We start from the raw sequence: 26764 nt of genomic DNA on the forward strand, positions 1-26764 counted from the left end.
AAAATATCTCTAAAGAATGGTCCCTAAGACTAATAAGTAATTCTTAGCATTCAATAATGAAAAGACCAAATATAATTTTAAAATGAGCAAAACATTTAAGCACACATACCCAAAAGCATATGAATGACCAGTAAACACATTAAAAAGTGATGAACATTATCATCTATAAGCAGATGAAAATTAAAAACAATGAGATACGATCCATCCATCCATCCATCCATCATAATGGTTCAAATAAAAAAACACCAATGGTGAGCAAGCAGACATTCATACATTGTTGGTAGCCACTTTGGTAACAAGGTCTAAGGCATTTTATAAAACTAAATAAATACCAACCCTATGACCTAGTAATTCCAATCCTAATTACTCACCCAAAAGGAATGAAAAACATATGTCTACAAAAACACTTGTATAACACTTTTTACAGAAGCTCTGTTCATAATGACCCAAACTAGAAACCACTCAAGATTCCAACACCAAGTGATTAGACAAACAATACTACTCAACAACAAAAAAGAAATTAGTGATTTATGCAAGAGCATGGCTGACTTTCAAAAACATTACACTGGATGAAAAAAAAAACTTGCTCAAAACAGCCAAAAAATCTGTTCTTCAAAAACAAGAACAGAGCTTGGTAGGGAATGGATTGGGAAGGGGCATCAGTGAAATTTCTGAAGTGATAGCTTTCTAGCTTAATAAGCTATTGGGTTGCACAGATTTATGCCTTTCTTAAGGTCAGCACCTGGTATAATATTTAAGGTGTGTATTGCATTGTTAAAGAAATTTTTATATCAAAAGAAAAAAGCTATAAACAAATATGAACATGCTAAATGATTTTTAGCGTAAGAGTACTGATTTCAGCATTTACTTTAAAACATGTTAAAAAGAAGAAGGCTTGTGAATGGAGAGTGAACTAAATAGTAAGATGTTCATAGAAAAATCTATGTAATGGGCACATGAATGTTAATTGTAAAATTCTTTCAGCTTAGGTGTTTAAATTTTTCATAATTAATGAGGAAAAGTTAATATTCATTTTTTTACAAACTAAAAAATAAAGGAATCTGCAAGCAATTGCTAAGAAAAAATAAGTAGCTTCAGTAAAATCACAAGATTAAAATTTTAAAACAAAACCGAAGAGAAGAAAATAGTTAAGATCAGAATGGGAATAAACAAAATAGAAAAGATCATAGAAATCAAACTAAGAACAGAAAAGATCATATAAAACCAAGTGCTAGTTCATTGAAAAGATAAAGAAAATTGGCAAACCTTTAGCCAAACTCATCAAGAAAAAGAGAAACTCAACTCAAAAAACACCATAAATGCAAAAGAAGTTACAACCAACACCACAGAAAAACAAAATATCATTAAAGAATACTATGAACAAGCCCAGCCAGTGGGCTCAGTGGTTGAGCGTTGACCCGTGAACCAGGAAGTCACAGGTTTGACTCCTGGTCAGGGCACATGCCTAGGTTGTGGGCTCTATCCCCAGTAGAGCGGTGTGCAGAAGGCAGCCGATCAATGATTCTGTCTCATCATTGATGTTTCTATCTCTCTCCCTCCCTCTCCCTTCCTCTCTAAACTCAATTAAAAAATTTTTTTTAAAAGAATACTATGGACATTTATATACCAACAAATTAGACAATTTAGAAGAAATGAATACATTTCTAGAAGTATATAACCTTCCAAGACTGAACTAGGAAGAAATTAAAATCTAAACAGACCAATTAGTAGCAATGAAATTGAATCAATAATAAAAAAACTCCCAACAAAGTCCAGGATCAGACAGCTTCTGAAGCAAATTCTTCCAAACATTTAAAGAACAATTAATACCTATCCTTCTCAACTATTTACAAAAACTGAAGAGGAAGGTACGCTTCCAAACTGATCCTTCGAAGCCAGCATTGCCCTGATACGAAAACCAGACAAAGACACTACAAAAAAAAAATAAAAAATTATTGGCCAAATTCTGGATAACTATAGATGCAAAAATTCTCAACAAAATATTAAAAAACCTAATTCAATAATACATTAAAAGGATTACAGACCATGATGAAGTGGGATTCATCCCAGGGATACAAGGATGGTTTAACATCCACAACTCAATCAACATGACACATACATTAATTAAATAAAGCATAAAAACCATATGATCATCTCAATAGATGCAGAAAAGGCATTTGACAAAATTCAACATCCTTTTATGATATAATTCCTAACAAAGTAGATACAGAAGGAATATATCAACATAATAAAGCTATATATGTTAACTCATACAACTAAATACTAAAAAACACAAATAATCCAATTAAAAATGGGCAGAAGGTCTGAATAGACATTTCCCCAAAGAAGACATACACATGGCCACAAACAAATGAAGAAATGCTCAACATCACTAATCATCAGGGAAATGCAAATCAAAATACCAATGAGATATCACCTCACATCTGTCAGAATGGTTATCAACAAGACAACGAATAATATGTGTTGGTAAAGATGTGAAGAAAGGGAACCCACATGCATTGTTAGTGGGATTGTAAACTAGCGCAGCCACTATAGAAAACAATATGGAGGTACCTCAAAAAATTAAAATTAGCCCTGACTGGGTGGCTAAGTTGGCTGGAGCACCGTCCGGTATACCAAAAAGGTTGTGTGTTTGATCCCCAGTTGAGCACAAATGGGAGGCAATCAATTGATGTTTCTCTCTCACACTGATGTCTAGCTTCTCTCTTCTCCTTCCTCTCTCTCTCAAAAATTAATAAAAACTAAAATGAAAAAAGAAAAAAATAATAAAAACTGTCTAGCCGGCATGGCTCAGTGGTTGAGTGTCAACCTATGAACCAGGAGGTCACGGTTTGATTCCCAGTCAGGGCACATGCCTGGTTTGAAAGCTCCATCCTACATGTAGCGTGCAGGAGGCAGCCGATTAATGATTCTCTCTCATCACTGATGTTTCTGTCTCTCCCTCCCTCTTCCTTCCTCTCTGAAATCAATAAAAATATATATTTTTAAAAATTAACAAAAATATATCCTCAGTTAAGGATTAAAAACTAAAAATAAAAACTGGACCTGCTATGTTACCCAGCTATTCCACTCTGGTTATTTATCCAAAGAAAACAAAAACACATTAATTTGGAAAGATTCATATGCACCCCTATATTCATTGTAGGATTACTAGTAAGAGCCAAGATATGAAAGCAACCTAGATGTCCACCAATAGATGAAGACGTGTACATGTGCACACACGTATCAGAGAAATATTCAGCAATAAAAAAGAATGAAATCTTGCCATTTGTGATAACATACATGGACCTACAGGGTATTATGCTAAGCAAAATAAGTCAGAGAAAGTCAAATACTGTATGATTTCACTTATATGTGAAACCTAAAAAAAGAGAAGAATAAACAAAATAAAATGGAAACAAACACACAGATATACAGAACAAGCTGATGCTGGTTGCCAAAAGGCAGAGGGGCAAGGGATGGGAATTTAAATAAAAATAAGTTTATTAAAAATATGTGTGTAAAATGACAACTTAAACCAGCCATATTAACAAATATAAGTAAATGGGCTAAACAAACATAGTATTTAAAAAATGGTTGATGAAATTCTGTATTACCACATATTCATCAATATATTCTTGAAACAGATTGGTAGAATTAAGGTACAGAAATTTTCAATGGCCATGTTTTCCAAAGTGCTAAGCGGTAACTTTCTTTCTTTCTTTTTTTTTTTAATCCTCACCAGAGGGTATTTTCCTGTTGATTTTTAGAGAGAGTGGAAGTGAGAGGGACAGACAGAGAAAAATATCAAAGTGAGAAAAACACATTAATTGGTTGCTTTCTGCACGAGCCCCGACCAGGGCCTGGGCGGGGGAGGAGTTTGCAACCGAGGTAGGTGTCCTTGACCGGAATCAAACCCTAGACACCTTCCGGGCCACAGGCTGATACTCTATCCACTGAGCCAAACCAGTTAGGGCCTAAATGGTATCTTTCTAACCAAAAAAGAAATGCCATGTTTTAGATTATCAGCAACTGTGAATTTATGGTTATCCTCTTCTTCCCCAATATGAGACAGAATTATATATGCAGATCAATTAAATTGATCCCTTTGGCCAAAAGTAATAAACTGATTATAACTATCCATTTTGCTTATGACTTACACAAGTAAAAATGTATTAAAAACTTTTAAAAAGTTAAGCTATTTAGGAATTTTACCAGTAAGTCCCATCTTTGGTGTTTTGTTCTGAATAAGAGTAGGATGGTATCTGGTACTAATGAAACCACTTGCTTCTTGCATACTTGACAAACAAATCACAAACTGAATCAAATCTATACATGTATTGTATAAACAAGGGTGAATCAGAACTTTTGCTGCACAGCTGCTCCACTGAAAGACTATAAAAACTTAGTTCATAACAACTGTATTATTCTTCAGATACCTCAAAGCAGAATAAAGCATTTGTATTTTTCACTGACAACACAAACCAAAAATGCTAAATAGAGAACTTGAGGAAATAATAAAGAAATTCCTGTTCTAAATCAGAATGCTTGCTACTATGCTTTACTGTCTGGCTTTAGCAAATGGATAAAGACAAAGATGAAACTGTTCAGAAACTGAAAATAGATAAAGTAGGATTTTTAAGGTTAGAAATATTCTATCTAGCTCCATTTTTATAACAAAGCAGTAAGGCTAGAAACTACAGTGCAATTGGCAAGCTTCCTTATGTTTTAAATTTAAAAATATTCACTTTCAAAGTACATGTTCAATTGAAAAAAAAAAAGCCAAACCTAAATGTCAAGGAATGCCAAAATTAGGTTAAATAAATATGTATCAGGCACACAGTAACCACTCAGTGAAAGTAACATTTTTGACAGATTTTACTGATACCGTTTGATGAAAATCTTTCTCATAAATTTAAGCTGACTCACGGAAAGGGGTAGGTACCTTTGTGTTGAAAACCTCTACTAAATCCTCTGCTTACAGGAATGAATACATCTGCCAGAGGAATAAAACCCACTCTGAGGTGAAATGCAGCAAAACTGTTCTACAGTCCAAAAAGACTATTAAAATACAAACACACTTACACACATATACTCTGATCAACTACAAACAAATGAACCATTTAGGAACCAGAATATAATTGCTTTGGCCAGAAAGCAAAATCTCAACATCTGCACAGAGTTTCCAGGTGATGTTATAGAAACCAATCTCTAGTATCAAGCGATGTAGGCTCCCAGCAGCATCTGTCTTAATGCCAATGAGGAACAGGAGGGGTCAGAGCAGAATGGTAATGGGAACTTTAGTTTTGTCAATCGTAACACGAATATTAGACAGAGTGTGTGCTAGACCAGGGTGCCAAGTAGTTTTTGTGAGAAAGCACCCCTTTATATTTTCTCCAAAGCCCCTTTAGAGGAAACTACTTAGGGTGGAGGGAATACTACCAAACATAATTTTAACACAAAACCCCAACAAGTTAGGGACCATGATGGAAGTAGTAGTCAATATTTGCAAACTCTTAAGTCTGACAAACTAGCTTTGAGATGTTCAAGAGTTCTGATCTTGAGACCCTGACAGTCTGGCTGGAGGTACCTGAACCAGATAGATTCTAAAATCCAATTCTGCTGACCACAGTCAATCCAACCAATTCTACCTATATGTATGGAGTCCCTACAACACATTAGACTTCTGTTTTTGCTGAGACTCTAGGATGAAACAAAAACAGTATTTCTCCCAATTTTTTGGAAGTTACATTCAAGTGAAAGAAGTCAGACAAAGTAAATGTGGAATATATTTAATATATATAATTGTTAAGAGAAAAAAAACACAGGAAGAAGACAGGGTAATGGCAGGAAGGTTGCTCAGTAGGTGAGCCATGTAGATAACCTAAAAGAAGAATATTCAGCCAGGGGGAGCTGACAGAAACCATAAGAGGCAGGAGTGTGTTGAAATGTGTGTGAGGAACAGCAAGAAGGCCAGGGAGGTTCAAGTGTAGTTAACAGGAGAATGAAAAAAAACTAGGGAAAAAATGAAAAAAAGACCAAGTCAGGAGGGTGGTGGAGTGGGTGGGAGGGCAAGGATTATTTAGTGCCTTATAGTCATACCAAATTTGGGGTATGCTCTCAATAAGACGGAAGCCACGGAAGAATAGTATCTGTTTTACATTTCAGAATTTTGACTCCAGCTACTTTGTGGAATTTGAAAGAATAATTAGTAGGCTACTGTAATACTCCTCTGAGAGATTATATCACTTGGAGTGGTGATGTGCAGAGATGGTGAGAAGTAGCTGGATTTGGAATCTTATTTCAAAGGAGTACGAATAAGATTTCCTGATGTATTGAATGCAAGATATGAGAGAAAACAAAAAATGAAGGCTAACCAAGGTATTTGGCTTGATAATTGGAAAGATGGAGTTGACACTTACTGGGATGTAAGGGTTCATTTTTTAAAAAAGTATTTTTATTGATTTCAGAGAGGGAGAGAGATAGAAACATCAATGATGAGAGAGAATCATGGACTGGTTGCCTCCTGCACAACCCCTACTGGGGATTGAGCCCACAACCTAGGCATGTGCCCTGACTGGGAATCAAACCATGACCTCCTGGTTCATAGGTCAACGCTCAACCACTGAGTCACACCAGCTGGGTGAGTTCATTTTCAAACACATTACGAGAAGATGTAGAATAGATCATTTGACTCACACATCTGGAATGTGGGCTAAAGATAGAAATGTGAAATCTGTAGGCATTAAAAGTTATTAAATTTATGGGATTATGATAGAAGTTAAGCAAGGGTAAAGAAGGGAGTTTGAGGACAATCCTGGGATCCTGAAATATTTAGAAAATAGAGCGAGTAGCAGAATCCAGCAGATTATTGAGAAAGAATAAGGAGTTATATTGAAGGAGAACCAAGAAAGTGATATCCCAGAAGCCAAGTGTTTTAAAGGGAGGTCAGTTAATCATGTCTAATGATTTTAACAGATTAGATGTGGAAGAGTGGTACTTCAGCTATGGAGGAAAGAAGACGTTGGCATCCTTTCCACTGAAACCACAACTATAAAACTTGACAAAGAGTTCAAAAACAACCATTTCAGGGCCCTGGAAATGCAATAAAGACAGCAAAAAAGGCAAACAATAGATTGAGAAGCATATATTCATTTTTTTAAAAACTGCTGAACTTTGGGTATAAACAATGGAAGTCAGTGGCCTTGCTACCTGGGGCTGTTCCCCACCACAGCTGATAGCATGATAGTTCTGCCACTGAGACTGACCTTGAAAGCCTGCAACTTAGCTGTCAAGGAGACTAACTTGATTTAAACCAAACGACAGAAAACCCATGCCAGAATAGTGGTATAGGCATAAATTTAAAGGAAGATCTAGGAAATGAGATAGCCATCGAGGAGTTTGCTGAACATTCCACATGTCCCATACACAGAGTGGACGCTTGAGGGGCTAGTACACTGTAAAACCTAGGGCAGTCCTCTCTGAACTCTGAATGCACTCACAACCCAAACACAAATGGGCTCAAGGCGTTTGACTACAATCTTTGACCAAAAGATGACTCACAATAAAATATGCAGACACAGGAGTGACCCCTAGGAAGTCAGGTCAAAAAAATAAAGAACTAGGGTAGAGGATCTGAGCAGAAAAATCAGTCGCTACACAATCAAAGGGGGTAACAAGATTCCTAGGATTACATCCAGACAAGCAACTCAAAACACACACACACACACACACACACACACACACACACACACACACACACTCAACAAAAATAACAATAAAAAACCTCAGGAAAAAAATCAAAATTGTGAAATACACATATAACACCAATAAAGTATGAACCATACTCAAAAATAAAACAGCCAATGAAAACTGTCTCCAAGTTTACCCATAATCTGGATTGGCAGAAAAAAATTTCAAGTCAACTATTAACACACTTTTTTAAATGGGAGGAAACTATGTTTAAAAAATTAAAGGAAATCATGACAATAATTACTCATAGGAAATACGAAATAAACTGTCAAAAGAAAACAAAAAAATTCTAGAGTTGAAAACCACAATAACTGAAATGGAAAATTCAGTACATGGGCTCAACAATGGATTTGAGATTGGAGAAAAATAAGTAAATTTTTGAGAGATTAGACTTTACCGAAACTGAAGAACAGAGAGAAAAAGTATTAAGTAAAAAGAGAGAAACAGAAAAAGATATTTTAATAAATAATGACTGAAAACATTCCAAATGTGATGAAAAACAATAATTTACAGATTCAAGAATCTCAACAAAGCTCAATTAATATAAATACAAGGAGATCCTCAGAAATACAATGGTTAAACCACTAGGCTAAAGACAGAAAAATCTTGAAACCAGTAGGGAAAATAACAAGTTAGCATATATAGGGAAACAACAATAAAAGGCTGGCTTTTCACAGAAACACTGGAAAGGAAGGGAAATCATATTCACAGTATCAAAAGGAAACCAACGAATAATTCTATATCCAGCTAAACCATCCTTCAAAAATGAAGGCAAAACAGACATTTCCAAATAAACTATACTGAGAAAATCCACTGACAGTACTAACAAAACATACTAAAGAAAATCGTATAAGTTAAAAGGAAAAGACTCCAGACAGTAATGCAAAAGGAAGAAAGGAAGAGCACTGGAAATAGTAAATATGTGGGTAAATAGAAAAGACTGGCTGAATATTGGTTTTTTCCTACTCAATTTCTTTAAATAAAACAAGATTGCATAAAGCAAAAATTACAAAAGTGTAAAACATCTAACATAATAGACATAATATATAGGGTATCCCCCAAAAATGTATACACACACTTCAAATAATTATAAAGGCAGAGTTTATTAAAATATACTTCCTTTTCAAAATTGAGCTATCAGCTGTTATAGTGTGTATACTTTTTGAGGGACACCCTGTATATGACAATAAGCACAAAGAGGGGTAAAATGCATACAAGGGAATAAAGGTGATATACTCATTGGAATTGAAGTGTTATTAACATAAAATAGATTGCGATAAGTTAACCAATTAACTGCCATGATATTTTGGATTTAATTTAAAAAAGTCCACCGCTTGAATCTACAGACGCTTATGGGGTACAAATGGTTAAAATGATATTATAATCCTTAGAGCAATCACTAAGAAAATAACTCAAAGATATAGTTTTAAAAATCATATAAATTAATATGGTAAAGGCAATAAACATTTAGCATAAGACAAAGCAGGAATGGAAAGACAAAAACAATGAGATAAACAGAAAATTAGCAAACTGACCAACTAAATCCAACTGTATCAACAATTACATGAAATCTGAAAGAACTAAACACTTCCAACAAACAGCAGTTGTTAGACCAGATTTTAAAAAGCAACTATATTCTATCAACAAGAGACTCATTTTAGTTTCAAAGATGAAAACCTGAACCCTATCAACCAACTCAACCTATCTGACATTTACAAAACACTCCATCTTGTTAACAACAGAATGCACATTCTCTTCAAGTGCACACAAAACATTTATCACAATAGATCATATTCAAGGCCCTAAAACATGTTTCAATAAATTTGAAAGAATTCCAGACATACAAAGGGATTCTTACCTAGATACTATATATTGGAAATTTTCCAAAATTTGATATCAAACAACACACTTCTAAAAAAAATCTCTCACTGGTCAAAGAAAAAAGTATAGGGGAGATTAGATTAGAAAGTATTTGGAATTGAAACAAAATGGAAACATATAAAATCTTATGGTTTGGCTCAGTGGATAGACTGTCAGCCTTCGGACTGAAGGGTCCCCGGTTCGATTCCAGTCAAGGGCACATGCCCAGGTTGCGGGCTCAATCCCCAGTAGGGGGCATGCAGGAAGCAACTGATCAATGATTCTCTCATCTCTGTCCTTATCCGTTCCTCTCTGAAATAAATAAAAATATATTTTTTTAATAATCTTATGGAATACAACTGATGTAGTGCTTAGAGGAAAAAATTTTTTTAATCTTTAAGCACCTATTCAGAAAAAAAAAGGTGGGGGGGCGCGGAATCAATAGTCTAAGCTTTCCACCTTGGGGAACAAGAACAGAAGGCCAAATAAAGATCAAATAAAGCAGAAGGTAGCAAATAATAAAGATCCAAGCAAAAATCAATGCAACAGCAAAAACACAAGAACCCAGAAAAAACAACAGCACTGAAAAGATGAACAAAACTATTAAACCTTTAGCTATATTGACCGAGAAAAGAAGACAGAACACAAAATACCAGTATAGAAATGAAAGAGGCAACATCACTGTTTACCTGACAGAAATTAAAAAGATTACAGAACTAATGTAATACACCATATCAGTGGAATCCTATCTAATAATAGACCAACATGGTAACTGACCATACCTTCGCTACACCTCCCATTGGCTAATCAGTGTGATATGCAAATTAATCGCCAACAAAGATGGCGGCTAATTTGCATACTGCAGGCAGGGTGGGACAGCGCGAGCCGCCAGTGCAGGCCGCCATCCAGGCCCCCGTGTGCGACCCCAGAAGCCGCCTGCCTGCCGCCCATGATCGGATCCGGTCCTGGGCCGCAAGCCGGCCCCGGAAGCCCCAGAAGCCGCCTGATATGGCAGTAACTCTATCAGTAAGCACTCTGAAAGTCAGTGGCATAAATGCACCAATTAAAAGGCAGATTATGAGGGTGAAGCAAAAACAAAACCCACTTTAAATATAAAGACACATATAGATTAAAAGTAAATGAATTAAGCTGCAGCCTGTTTTGCTCTGTGGATAGAGCATTAGCCCGTGGACTGAAGGGTCCCAGGTTTGATTCCAGTCAAGGGCATGTACCTCAGTTGCTGGCTTGATCCCCAGTCCCTATCAGAGCATGGGCAGGAGGCAACCACTCAATGTGTCTCTCTCTTTCCCTTCACTCTCTCTAAAATTAAATGGAAAAATATCCTTGGGTGAAAATTAACAAAAACAAAGTAAATGGATTAAGTAACATTAAAGAGATTATAAGAAAAATATATTCCAAATTTTGTTAGTTGTATAATGGTTATGTTTAAATTATTAACACCTAAGAAATTGGGTGAAGGGTACATATAATATGCTGTAGTATTTTATAGTTTTTTTTACATGTATGAGATTATTTCAAATTAAAATATTAAAAAATTAAAAATAAAATATTAATTGAAATGTATCTGCATTACCTGAAAAATCTCCTAATTGCTTCTAGCATAATTTATTAAATTGTGCTAAAATTTACAAGGGTTCAATTTAAAAAATCTTAATTCTAAATGATATAATAAAAAATATATAATAGTGCTTATCTGAAAATAAAAATTTAAAGAAGTGAATTTAAAGAAGGGATTAGCCAAAGAAAATATATGCACAACCCATGGACACAGACAACAGTATGGTGATGGCCAGAGAGAAGTGGGGGGGCGGAGGGGGGGGGCAAGAGCTGGGTAGAGGGGACTAAAGGGGGGAAATAGGGACATCCTATATAATAATAATAAAAGGCTAATATGCACATTGAACGGCAGAATGACCAGTTGCTATGATGTGCACTAGCCACCAGGGGGCAGACGCTCAATAAAGGAGCTGCTCCCTGGTGGTCAGTGCACTTCCATATGGGGAGTGCCACTCAGCCAGAAGCTGGCTCATGGCTGGCCAGCATAGAGGTGGTGGCAGGAGCCTCTCCCACCTCCGTGGCAGCACTAAGAATGTCCAACTAACGGTTTGGACCCGATCCCTTGGGGGCCTAAGCCTTTAGTCAGACATCCCCCGAGGGCTCCCTGGCTGCCAGAAGGATGTCTGACTGCAAGCTTAGGCCTGATCCCCCGGGGAGTGGGCCTAAGTCGACAGGTGGACATTCCCCAAGGGGTCGTGGACTGCAAATGGGCGCAGGCCGGGCTGAGGGACTCCCCCCGCCTCCCCCCCCCCCCCCCCCGCCAGTGCACAAATATGTGAATATGTTCTGTATGTGACCAAAATAAAGTTTATGTATTTTTATTTATATCCAGAAGCAGTTCCTAGCTGTGAGTCCTGCTTTTTTTATACCGGGCCTCTAGTATAGGACAAAAGCCTATGAATGAAAAAGGGGCTATGTAATAAATCTGATAAGATCAATGACTGAAAGTAACTTCACAGGATGATCTGATCATAAATTCCTAACTGGGCAGGTCATGGTGGGTGGTCAAGCCCCAGGGCCTGTAAATTCCTTAGTAAAAGGTTTGCCATAATTAAGCAAGCCCCGTCCATTGTTCTTGTGCATTTAGGTCAACACACCTTTGAAATGCCAGAGTAAATCCACTTTTCCAGATCCCTGGAAGGTATAACCACCCTCAAAGGAGCACATGATCTTATTGCTTATATATCACCCCTATTTAAAAATTAAGTATCCTTTACAATAAAAACATGTAAAATAAGTATCTTTCCACTTTTCTTTTTATTCAGTCATAGAGGTTTTTCTTGTTTTCTCCTGTCTCCTTGATCTACCACCAATGGATTTCATGTAATCTTCCTTACATTCCTTCCTTTGACTCCAAATACATAAAAAAGAACCACAAAACTGCCAGAGCGTTTTCTCAACCTAATAGCTTGCTTCCAGGTATGTCCACAGTTGCCTCAAATAAATTCTTAGGTTTAGACATTCTTACACTGACAAGCCTCATGATCATCTCAATGACCACAGATAAAGCATTTGACAAAATATAATTTTATGACCAAAAACTCTCAAAAATATAAAATTATAAGGAAACATTCTCAACTTGATAAGGAAATCTTAAAAAATCTGACAGCTAATATCGCAATTAATGTGAAAGGCTGAAGGCATTCCCTCACATACCTAGAAGCAAGATGTCCTCCTTTCTTAACACTCCTATTGCCCCTCATACTGTCGATGCTAGGTAGCACAAAAAGGCAAATGATACAGACTAGAAAGAAAGTAAAACTGCCTTTATTTGTATAGGATTCAGAATGCAAGAAAAAACTAAGGAATCTACAAAATAACTATGTGAACTTAATAAATGAGCTTAGCAAGGTTGAAGGACACAAGACAATATATAAAAGTCAATTGTGTATCTATACACTGGCAATGGACAATCCAAAAATGAAAAATAAGAAAGCAATCCCCTTCAAAATATCAAAAATGATAAAATAGCAATCAATTTAATGAAAGAAGTTCTAGAATTTTACCCTGAAAACTTCAAAACGTTACTGAGAGAAATTAAAGATCTAAATAAAAAGGGCCTACAGGCTTCCACTTGAGGGAGCTGCATACACCTAGTGTGGTAGGTCCCACTGTGCCCCAGTGGTAAAGAGACAACCAGTACTCTGGGTGTGTCTTCATAGAGGCTGGGAGGGGAAGGAGTTTAAGGTTGAGGATTATGGCGATATGGAAAAATCTCAAATACTTTATATGCACACACAATGTAGTTTGGGGTCATGATGCTGCTTGAAATTTGTGACTAGTGCTAACTACAAGGTTACTGATTCTGGATAAGTAAGCCACAGGGCTTTGTGTCCTGGAAACATTTCCTCAGATTCTTTGTTTCCAGCTGTGTTCTCTTGGACCAGATCCACAAGTAACACTCTGGAGCAAGATCCCACCCTATAGCAGTACTAACAGTTAGGGTTGTTCAGAAGATAAGCATTAACCATACAAATACCAGTCTGTAAAGTTGGAAAATAGCACCATGAGATTTTATAAAATCAGCATGTTGACACAGGCCTGACTTGTCCATGCATTAGCCTCAAATTCTCTATTCGAGTTGAATTCAACTGATTTTGCTTCATTATTTTGCTCACTTATAGGACCAAAGCCAACTACATCCTAAGACTGGCTTTTGCTGTAGAAAAGGACAGAGAATATGTTCTGTATGTGACCAAAATAAAGTTTATGTATTTTTATTTATATCCAGAAGCAGTTCCTAGCTGTGAGTCCTGCTTTTCCATTATCAACCCCTTAGTTCTGGTACTAATTATATACTGGTGTAACATTCCAGTTGCAAACAGATATGTACTCCCAGTGCTTTGTTTTTTAATGTCTTTAAAGTCTCTATTCATAAGGACTATTGCCTACCAGATAGATTTCCCTTGCTTCATCCAAAAGCAATGTTTTCACTAGCCTCCCAAAATGTGGTAGTGGTGCATGTATGTGTGTGTAGGGGGAGGGGGAGGGGGGGAGGGGAGAGAGGGAGGGGGGATCTATAATCTGACTGTCCACCTAATGATTAACCCGAATATTGTCATTCCTGACTCATGTATTACTAAATAAAAAAAGCAGTATGACCCAGTTGGTACTGAGCAACCCCCTCTGTATTCCATCTCCAGTCCACTCCTCCAGGTAACCACTATTCCAAATATAATGTTTATCAGTCTCATATATTTTTGAAAAAATGTACTACTTATATGTGTCTATCTCTAGTAACATATACAGTTGACCCTTGGACAACATAGGTTTGAAATGTTTGGGTCCACTTATACACAGATTTTTTTTCCAATAAATACCTGTACCTTTTTCCATCTGCAGTTGGGAGTGCACAGATATGAAGGGCCAACTGTATGCATTGATTAATCTATGCCATTTTTTTACTTTATTTTAAATATATATGTGTGTGTGTGTGTGTATTATATATTATTTGATTTTATTGACTTCAGAGAGATAGATAGAAACATCAGTGATGAGAGACAATCATTGATCAGCTGCCTCCTGCACATTCCACACTGTGGATCAAGCCCGCAACCCGGGCATGTGCCCTGACTGGAATCGAACCATGACTTCCTAGTCCATAAGTCAACGCTCAACCACTAAGCCACGCCGGCCAGGCTATGCCATTTTATATAGGGGACTTGGAGCATCTGAGGATTTTAGTATTGAATGGGACCCCATCCCTCGTGGATACCAAGGGACAACTTCAGTTTTTGGAGAATCTAATGTTATACTAGGATATTCTACTGCACAGGGGGGCTAGGAGTAGGGGTGAAGTTTGGGGTGAGGGGCTGGGGTCAGAGCCCATAAAACCCCATGTTGTTCAAGGGTCAACTGTAGAATCATTTTGCATGGTTTCAAACTCTACACACTTTTATAATTTTCATGTTTTTGAAATTAATCCATGTTCATGTAGATCTAGCTCACTCAGTGTAAAGGTTGTAGAATATTCCACAGTATGAATAAAACACTCATCAATTTACTCATTCTCATGCTGATAGGCATTTGAGTTGCTTCCAATTTTTCTGATACAAACAATAATTCAACAAATATCCTTGTTGACAACTCATTATGCACATGACTACTTCCATGAAGTATACATCTAGAAGAAAAACTGCTAAATCAGACTGTATAAGCACCTATAACTTAACTAAATATCAAATTGTAGCCTAAAGTGGTTAACCATTTACATTCTAATCAGCATCAATTTCTTCACATTCTCATTAACAGATTAATATTTTTAAGTCTAACAGGTATTTCAGTCATCTTTCTCATCCTTTATAAATTCTATCACATTTTGTGTCTTTTCAAAGAACTAACTTTTGTGCTTACACCATTGTTTTGGGGTTATTTTCTATTCTTTATAATGCCTTTTTTTTTCTTTCAAATTTTCAAAAAGCACAAAATTAGAAATTCAGTTTCTAATTAATAAATTATGATCTTGCCCTAGCTGGTTTGGTTCAGTGGATAGAGTATCCGCCTGTGGACTGAAGGGTCCCAGGTTCAATTCCGGCCAAGGGCAGATGCCCGGGTTGCAGGCTCAATCCCCAGCAGGGGGCATGCAGGAAGCACCTGATCAATGATTCTCTCTCATCACTGATGTTTCTTTCTCTCCCTCCCTCTCCCTTCCTCTCTGAAATCAATAAAAATTTAAAAAAAGAAGTGACTATTTAAAAATAAATAATGATCAGATAACATAGTATATAATTTCATATTGTTAATAATTGCTTCTTGTGGCTTAGTGTGTAGACAACCTTTGAATATGTCTCTTACATTTTATTTTATCTTTTTGGGTTAATTTTTTAAAATCTTTATTGTTGAAAGTATTATATATGTCCCTCTTTTCTCCCCAATGACCCCTTTTAGCCCACCCCCGCCCCTGCCACAGGCCTTCACCACACTATTGTCTGTGTCCATTGGTTATGCATATATGCATATAAGTTCTTTGGCTGATTTCTTCCCACACCCCCTACTCCACACCCCCACTCCCCTCCCTGCGTATTTGAAAAGGCAGGGTTCCTAATGTTCACTAGCTCAGAAACTCTAGCTATGCAAATCTCATAACCTTTTTTAAAAAAAAAAAAAAATTTTTTTTATTGATTTCAGAGAGGAAGGGCGAGGGAGAGAAATAGAAACTTCAATGATGAGAATCATGGATTAGCTGCCTCCTGCATGCCCCACACTGGGGATCGAGCCCGCAAACCGGGTATGTACCCTTGTCCACGGGACCCTTCGGTACGCTCAGGCCAACACTCTATCCACTGAGTCAAACCAGCTAGGGCCCAATTTGTTTCTTGAATGACATTTTACATTAGAAAGTAGTCTAGGTTGGCAGCTATTTTCTCAGCTCCATCTTCTGGCTTCAGTTATTGCTGTCTAAGTCTATAGTCATTGGCACTGTCAGTCCTTTACATGTAATGTCTTTCTCCCTCTGTGCTTTCAAGATCTTCTCCGTTGCCTCTGGTGTTCTGCAGTTTATTCTATCTAGGTCTGGATTTAATTTTGCTTTGGTTTTAGTGTGCTTCAATTTGAGGACTTAAAAAACAACAACCCAATAATGGTATCTTCTTAGCCATTATATTTTCCAATATTATTCTCCAGTCCCTCTGTTGTCTCTTCTGAAACACATATTTGACTTAAGTTGGACCTTCTTTGACTTGAGACAAGGCCTTGAGGCCTACATGAAACAAAGTGGGATGTGAGTTTATCCCAACAGAGACATTAGAAACCAAGTCAACTTCTGCATTAAATATTTGTTTTAATAGCTATGAAAATTTGCAAAAATGTTATTGTTTTTCCTGACTAATTTAGATGTCGTTGACACAAAATAGCTTTCTGGGTAACAACCCTTCCATAACCTCACACTTATGGGAGTTAGCATTTTGCAACAGGATGGGGTTGCATCAAAGCCAGGATCATCTGTAGAAGAGTACCACTAAATTTAAATAGCAAGCAATATCTAGTTGCTGCTAATTCCTTTGGGAAAATCATTCTTTATGATAGTAAAACTGACTTTTCTCATCCAAAAAGAACAAGGAATCAAGACTTGAGTCTCAATAGAGTACATTTCAAAAAATTTCGTGCTCAAACTAACAGACACACTGACTAGCTGAGAACTGCCAGGTCTTTAGCACAACATTAAACCAGAGTTGCCAAAGAACTTCTCCTTGAAACTATAAATGCTGAAATAGTCTAGGAATTATAAACTAAGGATAAGCCAATTAAATAACTGTCTTACAGCTTAAAGATTTGTTGAATAGAGTAAAATTGCTTGAGGACAAATAAGCACCAGGGACCCACTCTGTATTGAGCACATTTAAAGAGACAGGTCTAGAACAAAACAAGGGCAACAAACCCAATTCAATGTAACAGTTTTCAAGGGCATCAAAAGGCACACCTTTTCTAGCTACCTTCGTTAAAGAACAATTCCATAAAATTAAAATATCTTCAGAATAATATAGAAATAGCTTTACTAATGAAAACATATTCTTGAACATCATATTACACAAAGCATGGACTATGTCTTAAGACGTAGGTTTACATTTCCTGCCCTACAAGTCTCTTCCTTCTACTTGAAAAAAAGTGGGCCATGATGCTCAGGGCCTCTTGGAATTTAATGCAGAGAAGTGGAGCTCAACATGGCCATGGTTTGGGCAACAGTCCCAGCTCAGTCATACAGGTGATGGAAAAAAAAACATTTAGGGATGGGTGAGACACCAACCTTCAATAAGGAGTTCTGGAGCTAACCACTAGCCTGGCCCTGAGACAACTATATCGGTCCCACCCCCACTAGCACCTTATTATTATCTTTCAGGCTAGGTGAACATCCTAGAGCAGCAGTCTCCAACCTTTCAGACCTCACGGAACATCAGTGGTCTGAGGACCACCAGTTGGCGACCACTGTCCTAGAGGATATTAAGCAAAGCATCACTGTATAAGGCATAAATAAATATAACTAGAAAAAATATGTAAGTGCTTCCATATGTTTTGCTCAAAGCATTACATTTTCCATTGACATGTACATGTTTTCATTGTTTTATATTTTTAGGTCCTCTGCATCAGAAAAATAACTGCTGTCAATGAATTAATCCCACTGAATACTATTCTGATTATTGGTAGCAAGCTCTAACTGAAAACTCATCACCTATATGCTAACACCTGCATGTTACAATATCATGAGCCATTAGCTTAAGTTCCAACACAGTTGCTGGGGCACAGGGAGAGAGGGAGAAGTATGGTTGAGAAAAGTGGCAATAATAACCATATGTATTACACAGGTGTAATAAAGCTGTAGTTTAAAATCTTGTTATTAAGATTCTTATAAATTTTATTTGTATCTGCAAGACTCACTTTATCATCTGGCCCTCAGACAGGCATTCAGAACTTTAGTTTGCTACTTGCACTCACAGTGTAAAGTGTTGAGAGGAACAAGGATCAAGGAGACAAAAGGGATGGCATGCTGCAAACAGATACCCTTTTATTCCGCAAGTGCCAACTTAAATTTTAAAAGGCTCTCTATAAATGGGGGCATCTAGAAAATAAAACTATCTCCCAAATAAGACAGAGCCCCTTTTATGTAACAGTCACAGATAAGGCAACCACTGGAAGAAAAGGCTAGGGCAGTGGTCGGCAAACTGCGGCCCCTTGAGTGTGGCTCTTCCACAAAATACCACATGCGGGCACGCACGTACAGTGCGATTGAAACTTTGTGGCCACACTCAAGGGGCCAAAGCGCCACATGTGGCTCGTGAGCCGCAGTTTGCCGACCACTGGGCTAGGGACCTATACTGGCTCTTCGAGGGGACCACAGCAGGTACATAGCCCTACCCACGTCCTCATCTATAAATGTAAAGCAAGGGCAACCAACTGGAGGGGTTTTGAAGGCTAAATAACGTCTAACCTATATTAACACTCCGGTGTGGGGTGAATTTCCCGCCAAAATATAAGATGGCGCGGGCAATTATTTAGGTTTCCCGCGCAAAATCAGGGATTTTTATGATACCTATTACCCCAATGGGTATGAAACGGTTCGCATACGCAGGTAGGTATCTTTGTGAACGGCAAACAAACAAATATTTGGTAATACGCAGTTACAATCGGCCCGAGTTTACACGTTTCCCGCACTCCACCGCAAATCTATATGAACCGAGTTAAGACGGCTCCCGCGGAGTACGCGCAATTCACGCGAGCCGACTTAACTCGTTTCCCCCACTCCAAGTGTTAAGCAATGGTCCCAGACAGGCCACACATGACAGGAAGTAATCCAAGGTGATTATCATCAGGAAAATGACTGCAAGTAGAACAGAACTGAGCTCACATTTACAATAAAATTACCGTCTGTTGCTATCGTCCACAGAACACACCTTCAATTGTGTGACTTCTATCGTGTGACTCACTAAAATCATCACAAAATAGAGCTCATTAAGTATAAGACACTGACCTGCCATCAAACCAAATCAAACCCTTACCATAAACAATACTTAAAGAAATAACATACAGTAAAATATATATACTCTAACTCTAGTACTACTCTGAAAGTACTCTAACAAATGAATCACTAGTGCATAGGCAGAATGATATAAGGACCTAGCAGGTAACTGGACTTAATGTATTATTAACATAGCAAGTGTCAGCATTTACCAAGCACTTATTTGGCAACCACTGTTTTAAGTTCTTCACGTGAATTAACATTTAATTCTTGAAAAACCCTATGAGATAAATCATTATCTATCATGCCCTTTTTACGGAGGAGAAAATGAGACAGTCCTACTTCAAACCTAGGCAGTCTAATTTTAAAGAGTACACTCTCTACCTTCGTGTTGTGGTGTTAAATTTTAAGTCAGTCTCTCTCTCTCTCTCTCTCTCTCTCTCTCTCTCTCTCTCTCTCTCTCTATATATATATATATATATATATATATAGTTGTTGTTAATCTTCACCTAAGATATTTTTCCATTGATTTTTAGAGAGAGTGGAAGAGAGGGGGCGAGATGGAGAGAGAGACACATTGATTGGTTGCCCTCCAGCAAGGGCACCAACTAGGGCCTGGGATCAAGCCTGCAACTGAGGTACGTGCCCTTGACAGGAATCAAACCCAAGATACTTCAGTCCATGGGCCTCGCTCTATCCACTGAGCGAAACCAGCTAGGCAGAAAGCTCTTCTTTACAAAATAATTCTACCTACTAAATATAGAATGACAGAATTAGAAAACCATCATATTGTAACACTCACTGAAGATTCAGAAAGGAGGGTCAGTGGCTGCTAAGTTCACATGTTGAAACATTAATGGAAACGAGATTTCCGCCTGGTGTTACTTGTTGCCCCGCCACATTATCTACTAAGATCAGAGAGGAATGTATCCCTTTCACAATGGAGATACCACTAGCGCCAAGCCACCAAACTCGGCATCCAGCAGTGGGACAATATGCCACTGGGGGCCTAGTGTAAGAATGTGAGACAGCACAGGACAGTTAGACATTAACCCAAACTTTCAATTTACAGAAATATAAAGGATAGAAAAATAAGTTACGAGACACCACCAGGAAACAATTAGATAAATCCAGAACATAAGACATTCAATAAGAAACTGGCCTTTGTTGCTTCAAAAAGTAGGGGACTGTTCTAAAATAAGTATAAAATAGCACACTGTGTTCATTAGTATCATTATCACCATAGCTTAAGTCTAACATCATTGCAATTGCTGGCTGGTATTCAGCACCCTCTGCCCAAGTATCAGATCAACTCCCAAATTTGATTGCCAGTCTTTCATGGTTAAACTAGAGGCCCAGTGCATGGATTTGTGCACTGGTGGGGTCCCTTGGCCTGGCCTGTAGGGATCGGGCCGAAACCAGCTCTCCAACATCCCCCGAGGGGTCCCGGAATGCAAGAGGGCAGTTCTCAGAATCGGGTTCCCTCCTCTCTGGTTCCTGGTGTGTCATCTGAGAACCACAGCTGCCATGTCACCAAAGCTCGGCAGCTCCTGCATTGAGCGTCTGCCCCCTGGTGGTCAGTGCGCATCATAGCTACCAGTCGGACCGTCAAACGGTCGGACGGTGGCTTAGACTTTTATATATATAGATATGAAGAATGATGGCTACATGTTTCTACTGAAACAAGGCTGAGAAAGCCTGAATATATGCACAGCCATATTCTTAGGCCTGTCAGTATCAGTGACTGCCCAGAAGAATTTTTAACAAGAGGCATGTGGATGCAATGAATCCGTAAATGCAGTGAAGAGTTAAGCAGGAATTATTGCTCAGTTTAGGGGGAGGGGAGTGGGGGGTGGGGGGGGGGGGGTGGTGGTAGTGTGCGTTCACAAATGATCTGTGTTTCTAACTTCTCAAAGACCCCCAAATCTTGCCTGCCACAGTGAAGACAATGCAAAAGCTCACTCCTAACCCACAGGGATAAGTAAACCTTTCCAAGAACAGACTTTCCAATATAGTAAAGTGCTTATGCTTCTTCTAGGAAAAATCTTCAGCAATATCAATAATGAAAGCTAATAAGAATCAAGCACTTCATATATTTAAGTGCCAAGCACTGAGTTAAGTCTTTAATATGGATCACCTTGTTTAAGTCCCACAATCCTCTATATCCATTTAGATAAGAAAACTAAAGGTACCAAGAAGATAAGTGACTTGTCTAAATTAAGAAAGTAGAAACAGTTCTCAAGTGGTGGTCACAAATTACTTTCTAACAAATATGATGTCCCCTTGCTTTGAAAGTGAACAATGAGTCACCCTGTAAGAACTATGCCCACTCATCTAAGTGCTGTCATTGTCATCCGAAATTTGTTATATGTGTTCCCATTGAACACAATTATAAATTTAGTAGAATTTTTTTAAGGAAAGGAACTCTACTAATACTCTTAAAATTGATACTTACAACACAAAAGAAATTATTATTTTAGGTGGCTCCAAAACCATTAATGGGAGAATAAATCACACTGCATTTCCTCATCACATTTACTAAAACAAACTTTTTTTACTAAAATATAAACTTTTCTAGTTAATTGACAAAAGGTCACCAAGCTGAACTTTCTAATCTATCCTATATAATAAAAGAGAAACATGCAAATTAGCCGTCCCTCCGCTATGCTCAAGCCACGCCCACAGTCACACCCACCAGCCAATCAGAGTGATATGCAAATTAACCCGACAAAGATGGCGGGCCTGTGGGCAGCGTGCACATGCACAGGTCCTGAGCTGCTGGGGGCGGGCGTCCCGCACCGCCCCACCCTGGCCCAGCCGATCCGGGCTGGTGGGCAGCGCGCACAGGGGCAGAGCGACCGGGGTTGGGCAAGGCAGGACCCCTGGCTTCCGCCCAGCACCGGCGGCTCCAGGCCGGGGCGCAGCATGTGGAGGCAAGGAGCAGCTGGGGCGGGGCGGGACACCTGGCTTCCGCCCCACCCCAGTCACTCCGGGAAGGTGAGCAGCGCACGCTGGCGTCCCGCCCCGCCCAGGCCACTCCGGGCCTGTGGGCAGCGCGCGGAGAGCCTCTGTGCAGGGGAGGCGGGATTGCGGAGGGTGGCCTATACTCCCCACATGGCTGCGGTGGCAGCCGTGAGTGCGCCAAGCGGAGCCTGCAGGCCGAGCTGAAGTAGCGCCTGCAGGCCATCAGCGCCCAGGAGTGGCTGCGCAAGTCCCACCTCCTAGCCCAGAAGGTGCAGGATCGCAGGGACAGCCACCGTGGCGGGCCAGATTGATGTCCTCCTGGCTGCGCCACGGGGGTTTGCAGATCTGCAAAGCCACAGGCCTCCGGTGCACACATCCTCTCCTCCCCCCCTTGCATGTGAACATCCCCCAGTGCACTGTCACCCTCGCGCACCTGCAACAGTCCCGGACCAAGGCGTGCACAAGTTTCCCCCGCCCCTCTGCCGCACTTCCATCAACCCCAGCATGCCTAAGTCCCCCACAGGATGTGCACACGTCCCCTCCAGCACGCTCACGTCCTTTGGAAAGTGGGTATTCTGGGTGCTGAGGGTAGGCGCCTGTGAGATGACAGTGAGAGGGTGGAGTGGTGACGCCCTGTTCCCGCAGACGCCAGTGCAGCAACGAGATCACCTCTGTGGGGCTAATGCAGGTGCTGAGGCAGGAGCAGGTGCAGACAGATACAACTGGTGGGCGCGGGCGGCCCTCACTGAGGTGCCTTCGGTCAGCGTTCAAGATCAAGAACCCAGAGGCGGTGAGGAGTTCTGTCCTCTCAGTGAAACAGTGGGATAGTCAGGGTGACTGCAGAGGAGGGATGTACACTTTGGGTGCTGGCGCCCATGAGCGAAGGCCACCCTGACTGAGCCTCGCTTGCTTGGGGCCTAGCACACTCCTGCCGGGCAGCGGGTGACAGGATGTGCTTGTCCGAGTTAATGAGAGAAAACATTGATTCTCCTGCTGCCCACGAAGGTGGAAAATGAATTGGGGAGACATGCGGGGAGTGAGCGAGGTTCCCTGTCTGGGGGTTCCAAATCCACTGTTGGTTCCTTTCATCGCTGACTAGAGATATTCAGGGTGTCCCCCCAGAATGTATACACACTTTGAATACCTACTAATTCCAATGGTTTTAAGCATGAGAAGAAAGAAACAACAATGGAGCTGTCATCTGTTAAAAGTGTGGGCACAAACAGGCAGTCGGACATTCCCAGAGGGGTCCCGGATTGGAGAGGGTGCAGGCCAGACTGAGGGGCCCCTTCCCCCACCCCCACCCCAGTGCACGAATTTCATGCACCGGGCTACTAGTGTATACATATAAAAGGCTAATATGCAAAGTGTCCCCTCAGGAGTTTGACCGGGAGACCAGGAGTTCAATTGCTCTCTATGATGTGCGCTGACCACCAGGAGGTGGCCCAGAATGAAGGAAGGCCCCAGTCGGCAGCCGGCCAGGCCTGGGGACCCTTCCGTGCACGAATCTGTGCACCGGGCCTCTAGTAAAATATAAACATATAGCATTGTGAGAAGTACTAACCCCTACATCTCTTCAACTATACCACAACCAGAATAAGAGGTTTTTTTGTGTGTCTATTTAAAACCTAGCTATTTCCCTAGTGCCTAGCATATAGACATTCAATAAATATCTGATGAATTAATCAAGGAATGAATCATGACAATGGCACTTAGAGTATTAGTGTGAAGATTCAATAAGCTAATGCTTAAAAAAAAGGGTTAACAGTTATTATATGCACTATTTGTATAAGGCCTTTTAATTAATATTTCTTCTACCCACACAATCCTATGCAGTAGGTTGAACATGTATTGTTTTTACCAATTTGTTCATGAGAACACAGGTTCCAAAGAGTGACTGACCTGAAGTAGCCTAGCCAATACACTCTATGTAGTGGTAGAGCAGGGACTATGGCCTCTTGTCCCCATCTTCCCAGTCCTATCCCTTTCCCTTGTTTTTGTATTCTCTAGAGCGTAGCACCATTCTCTGCACTCCCACTCACACCCCCACATGTTTTACTTCTTGAGTCTCCATGTTAGTTCATCTGTTTTGTATCTGTTACAACCCCTTGAACTTTTAAGTGTCTGGCACATAAAAAGTGCAAAATACAGGGGTGGGCAAAAGTAGGTTTACAGTTGTGTGTTCACAAAATAGTTTGTTCTTCTATTATTTATTAACTATTGTATTATTTTGTATAGGAACAACTGTAAACCTACTTTTGCCCACCCCTGTAAATAGGTTTATCTCACTGCTTCAATTTGGGGAAAGGATTTTGTTCTGGCATGACCAATTTACCATTTGGGGGAAATTTTACATTAAAATTTAAAATAGCCCTAACTGGTTTGGCTCAGCGGATAGAACGTCAGCCTGCAGACTGAAAGGTCCCAGGTTCGATTCCAGTCAAGGGCATGTACTTTGGTTGCGGGTACATCCCCAGTAAAAGGTGTGCAGGAGGCAGCTGATCGATGTTTCTCTCTCATCGATATTTCTAACTCTCTATCCTTCTCCCTTCCTCTCTATAAAAAATCAATAAAATATGTTTTTAAAAATTTTTAAATAAATTAAATAGACAAAGTTTTTTGAATAGTGAAGTTTATGTTCAAAAGCAATGAAGTTGAGAAAAAATGAGAACACTTAAGAAATAACTCTTTTTAAAATGGCTACCCCAAATAAATTTGTAAGTACCATACCATGCAGAAAGCACTTAAGATTTTTAAGAATCTTTGAAAAAGATACTGCAGAAATATCATGCTGCTCAGTACTGACCTTACTTTCTATAGTTTACTGTTTATAATTCTGGTACCCTTAAAAAGCATTTGTACTTGGCAGGTAATCATTAATGTATGCTTCCACACAACCAATTTTGCCAAAAATCAGTATTATCTGCTTTAGTAATTGGCCTATCACTTCACATTTTTATCAAGATTCAATACCATTACAAAGCCCCTCACCTATAAAACTGTGCTTTATACAATTGTTGATTTTAAGAAAGAGTAATACTTAGAGATTAAAAATGGCAGCAGAGTAAGTGAATGCTGCACAGACATGCTCCCAGGAACAAACTGGCATTAAACTAAAATACAGAAAAACTGCCCTAACCAGTTTGGCTCAGTGGATAGAGCATCGGCCTGCAGACTCAAAGGTCCCAGGTTCGATTCCGGTCAAGGGCATGTACCTTGGTTGCAGGCACATCCCCAGTGGGGAGTGTGCAAGAGGCAGCTAATTGATGTTTCTCTCTCATCGATGTTTCTAACTCTCTATCCCTCTCCCTTCCTCTCTGTAAAAAATCAATAAAATATATTTTTAAAAAAAATTAAATCAGAAAAACTTTCTGAATAATCAATGGAAAACTCCCAGGAACGAACCCTGATACCCGAGGACCGAAAGTGGAGACCACAAAGAGACTGTTTTCTTTGAAATATTAATGTTCATTGCATGTAACATTATTATATTTAAAATCCTTTCTCTTGAAATATTAAACAAATAAAATAAAAACAAAAAAAAGATTGGGGAGGGGAAGAAACTGTAATACTTGACTAGGGTAATTTAAAACAGCGGTCGCCAACCTTTCAGACGTCATGGACCACCAGTGGTCCACCGAGCACCGCTTGGTGACCGCTGATTTAAGAGATCAGGGACTAAGGCAAAAAGAGCTTTATCTAGATGTACCAAAGTAAATCAGGACACTTATATAGACTTTTCTAAGATAAATATAATCAAATCTAAAATGTGATCAAGAAAAAGAATTGACACAAGTTAATGACAACTGGGGCCTAATATATTAAGGTACTATATTTTAAATCTTTGCTGTTGCACAAGAAATGTTTAGGAAAATTAGTCAAATGTTATTAACAAAGGAAATAATAAGCGTCAAATACCCTATATATGCAATCTTCTGCCCCTTGCCTCCATCACCTTCACAAAAGAGCTGGCCAAACTACATGAGTGACCCAAGAGGCTTCAGAGAGAAGCCTCAGGCAACCACCTCAAACTGTCATCCATACAACTGAGGCTTGTTGACAACACTTATTGCATCCTAAAAATCAAAGACTAAAACATCAGGAAACTATAAATAGTCACACAACTGAAACTGTCCTGTTCTGCTTATTAGTCTCCAGAAA

At 39.2% G+C, this 26764-nt stretch overlaps 1 protein-coding gene across 4 annotated transcripts in view; it reads right to left on the reverse strand.

Moving 5' to 3' along the window:
* The window catches only part of CDYL (chromodomain Y like), a 223762-nt gene that overhangs the window by 118142 nt on the left and 78856 nt on the right, over positions 1-26764 (reverse strand). The gene's annotated exons all lie outside the window — the stretch shown is intronic.

This window comes from Myotis yumanensis, unplaced genomic scaffold (genome assembly GCF_028538775.1).
Source record: "Myotis yumanensis isolate MYYU_CA2020_CCGP unplaced genomic scaffold, mMyoYum1.0.hap1 SCAF_2, whole genome shotgun sequence".
In the NCBI taxonomy this organism is placed as follows: Eukaryota; Metazoa; Chordata; class Mammalia; order Chiroptera; family Vespertilionidae; genus Myotis; species Myotis yumanensis.